Below are 4406 nucleotides of genomic sequence, written 5' to 3'. Positions count from 1 at the left end.
GGAGTAGGCAACAGTGGGGAGTGAACCTGAGATTCGTGGAAGTGTACACTATTGGGGAGTGAACCTGGGTCTGGGCTTCGGCGGGTTTTGTAAAAAAAAAAAAGCAATTACTTTTTGTTTACGAAATGCGCCAAATTCCAACAAAATGGGGCAAAGTTATCGAAAGGAGGCAAATAATGTGGAGTGAACCTGAGACTAAGGGAAGTGTACACCAGTGGGGAGTGAACCTGAGACTATGGTTTTCGGCGGCTTTCAGTGAGATTCACATAAAAGCAATTACTTTTTTACGAAACCCGGCAATATCCGACAAAGTTATGAGAAGTAGGCAACAGTGGGAAGTGAACCTGAGATTCGGGGAAGTGTACACCATTGGGGAGTGAACCTGGGACTGAGTGTCGGCGGGTTTATGGAGGAAAAAAAAAGCAATTACTTTTTGTTTACGAAATGCGCCAAATCCCAACAAAATGGGGCAAAGTTATGGAAAGTAGGCAAATAATGGGGAGTGAACCTGAGACTAAGGGAAGTGTACACCAATGGGGAGTGAACTTGAGACTATGGTTTTCTGCGGGTTTCAGCGAGTTTCACATAAAAGCAATTACCTTTTTACGAAACCCGGCAATATCCGACAAAGTTATGGGAAGTAGGCAACAGTGGGGAGTGAACCTGAGATTCATGGAAGTGTACACCTGTGGGGAGTGAACCTGAGACTCTGGTTTTCGGCGGGTTTCAGCGAGTTTCACATAAAAGCAATTACTTTTTTACGAAACCCAACGAAACCTGCAATATCCGACAAAGTTATTGAAGTAGGCAACAGTGGGGGGTGATCCTGAGATTCAGGGAAGTGTACACTTGTGGGGAGTGAAACTGGGACTCTGGATTTTGTAAAAAAGGAAGACCAAGGGAGAGGGGAATTACTTTTTTACGGAACCCGACAAAACCGGACAAAGTTATGGGAAGCAGGCAGCAGTGGGGAGTGAATCTGGGATTCGGACACCGATGAGGATTGAACCTGGGACTGCGAGATGTTGATACCAGTGGACAATGAGCTCAGAATGTACTTTTATTTCGAAACCTACCGAAATTGTCAAAAGTTATGGGAAGTTGGCACCACTGGGCAATGGACCGGGACTCAGGGAAGTGCACACCGGTTTGGAGTGAACCTGGGACTGTGAGAAGAGGATATCAGTGGAAATGAACCTGGGACTATGGAAGATGGATACCAGTGGGAAATGAAGCCGGACTATGGGAGGTGTGTACCAGACGAGAATGAAGCAATTACTTTTTTACGAAACCCGTCAAAACCCGTCGAAAAACCATAGACTTAGGTTTACTCCCCAATAGTGTACACTTCCCTGAATCTCCTGTCCACTCCCCCACTGTTGCCTACTTTCTTTCCATAACTTTGTCGGATATTGTCGGGTTTCGTAAAAAAAGTAATTGCTTTTTTTTTTTTACGAAACCCAGTCCCAGGTACACTCCCACTGTTGCCTATTTCCCCGGCGTGTTTCGTAAAAAAGAACCTAAAAATACACGTGATTCAGTAATAGAGTAAATTCTGTCTAATAATCAGTATCTGTTATAAATATATTATTATTTATTATTATTATTATATTTATTATTATTATTATTATTATTATTATTATATTATTATTTTTAAATTATTATTATATTATTATTATATTATTATTATTATTATTATTATTATTATTATTATTAATTATTATTATTTTATTATTATTATATATTATTATTATTATTATTATTATTATTATTATTATTATTATTATATTATTATTATTATTATTAATTATTATTATTATTATTATTATTATTATTATTATTTTTATATTTTATTATTATTATTATTATTATTATTATTATTATTATTATTATTATATTATTATATTATTATTTATATATTATTATTATTATTATTATTATTATTATTTTATTATTATTATTATTATTATTATTATTATTAATTATTATTATTATTATATTATTATTATTTATTATTATATAATAATAATAATTATTATTATTATTATTATTATTATTATTATTATATTATTATTATTATATATTATTATATTATTATTATTATTATTTATTATTATTTATTATTATTATTATTATCACGTAAATTTTAATATAATACGGCAATTAATTCACGGAAGTACATCGCTCAATTAAAAATGGCAGAAAGTCTGGCCACATATTTATAATGAATCGGGTTTGTCTTAGATGACCAAACAAACAAACAAACAAACAAACAACAACAACAATAATAACAACAACAACAACAACAACAAATGAGACAAACAGAAAAAAGCAAGATTTTAAAAAGTAATAAACAATAGAAGAACACATCAATGAAAAACAACGAGATTATAACACATAAAAGATATTCGTAATAAATCGATAACTGATTAAATTACTCTAACTACTTGATTTTAAAAAAATAATAATCATAATAATGATGATGATGACGATTACAACAACAATAATGATAATAGTAAGTAAGTAGAAATAATAATAATAATAATAATAATAATAATAATAATAATAATAATAATAATAATATAATAATAATAATAATAATAATAATAATAATAATAATAATAATAATAATAATAATAATAATAATAATAATAATAATAATAATAATAATAATAATATAATAAATAATAAATAATAATAAAATAATAATATAATAATAATAAATAAAAGAACATAGTATAATATCAAATAAAGCATATTACAAGCAAAAAAATTATTAAAACAACGTTTAAAAAATATCAATAGACAGAAGGAATTTTTAAAATATTGGGAGGGAAAAAAATAAATTTATCCCTGCCGGGATTTGAACTCTCGAACCTTTAGCTCAGAGTCAAACAGCTTATATTTATATCCACCAAGCCATGGTGTCACTTAACATTCAGTGACATTTAATCATGTCTATTTAGACATTTAAAAATGTATTTGAATGCCACTCTTACTTTGATATTTTGAACTATGTTAATTGCACAATAGCAGAAATTAAAAATTTACGATCAAAATATTTTTACAGCTTTGAATCGGGCTGTCAGTTACTGCACGTGTTCAATCTGGAAGTAGGTCAGCAGTTTACATTCAACCGAGATTGTCGCGCTTTTCACTCTCTCTATAAAAAAGAGTTCCTTGTGGATACTGAATAGTGGCAAAGCACTATTCAGTATCAGATACTGAATAACCACTTCCTTACTGAAATGAATGGCTTTTACTATTTGCAGTTCAACTGCGAATAACGAATACGAACGCTATCTACTATTCGCAAGTCTATTCCTGCGAATGGAGGAATCACTAAGAGGTTTGTTTTTTTTTTGTTCTGAATAACGAAAGCCACCAATTTCCACTTACGAAGAGTAAATATGTGTAGTTGCTCACCTTAATTTATTAAAATCACAAGACGTTTCCTTTGATCGTTATCGATTTCATCAAAAGAAAGGAACAAAACAGGAAAATCTCAAACTATTAAGTCTCAGTCATCGAAACTGTAATTTTGTAACCACCACAACCTCACACTATCTCACTTTACACAATTCAGCTTTGTACACACTTGAAGTCAAATAAACCGTGGCATGTGTGTTGATTCTTTTTATTTTTAATGTCTTCCACGTCTCCACCGTTTAATACTAAATACTTCCAAAACAAATAATAATATCATTATTAATTCTAATAAATTCCTTGGGAAACAAGTCTTTACCTGGAATAGCTGTCTACTAGGCAGGGAGTGACGGTGCGATTTTACCGTCGATACCTTTCCCGCTACCGACAATTGCAATTTACTTCCTGGATTAAAAATATAATTATGATATATATCGATCCAGTCCGCTGGCAAAATATAAACAATACATTCTATAAATAGATTCGACGTCAAAACTGACCCAGATTTTTAAATAATTAAATGCAATGACCCAAACCATGCTGCAATTGGCCCTAAGGGCCCCCACAGACTCGACGTTTTGTATCGCTGACGGCGGTCGTCTAGGTCGGTGTGACCCAATCCATGCGCAAGTCGCACATGATTTTTGCCCACACACGGTGAGATATTACACACCGACCGTCACTGGTCCCAGTATCTGTCTCTCTATACTATTTTTCGTCTTTCTCACAGAGACGACGCTGTAAACAACGAGGTACTCATTTTACACATGAATAAGGTGAGAGAATGCGAGTAAAGTGCCTTTTTCCAAGGACTTGAACCCAGTACCTTCCGATCCGAAGGCGAGTGTCATACCACAAGACCACATGCATAGCCGCACAAGAAAGTGATGAGAGAGAATAGATACATATATATTGAAGGAGGAGAGGGCGGATGGAGCTGACGTCTCTCATCTCTTTTGTTATTTTTAGACACCCATTTT

The 4406-nt window shown here is 32.5% G+C and overlaps 1 protein-coding gene across 2 annotated transcripts in view; it reads right to left on the bottom strand.

The window, feature by feature from the left end:
• The window catches only part of LOC144961727 (uncharacterized), a 21697-nt gene extending 17891 nt beyond the window's left edge, over window positions 1-3806 (bottom strand). Inside the window, exon 1 of one of the 2 annotated variants that reach the window (XM_078894823.1) lies at window positions 3746-3806. The gene's annotated coding sequence lies outside the window, so the exon portion shown is untranslated. Of the gene's footprint in view, window positions 1-3426; window positions 3675-3745 lie in introns of those variants that run through there. The other variant, XM_078894824.1, reaches the window with a different exon arrangement.
• Between the last annotated feature and the right edge of the window lie 600 nt (window positions 3807-4406).

This window comes from Berghia stephanieae, unplaced genomic scaffold, assembly GCF_034508935.2.
Source record: "Berghia stephanieae isolate SIO BIC M18660-M18661 unplaced genomic scaffold, UCSD_Bste_1.3 scaffold38, whole genome shotgun sequence".
NCBI classification, from domain to species: Eukaryota; Metazoa; Mollusca; class Gastropoda; order Nudibranchia; family Aeolidiidae; genus Berghia; species Berghia stephanieae.
This window is presented reverse-complemented; position numbering and strand designations above follow the sequence as displayed.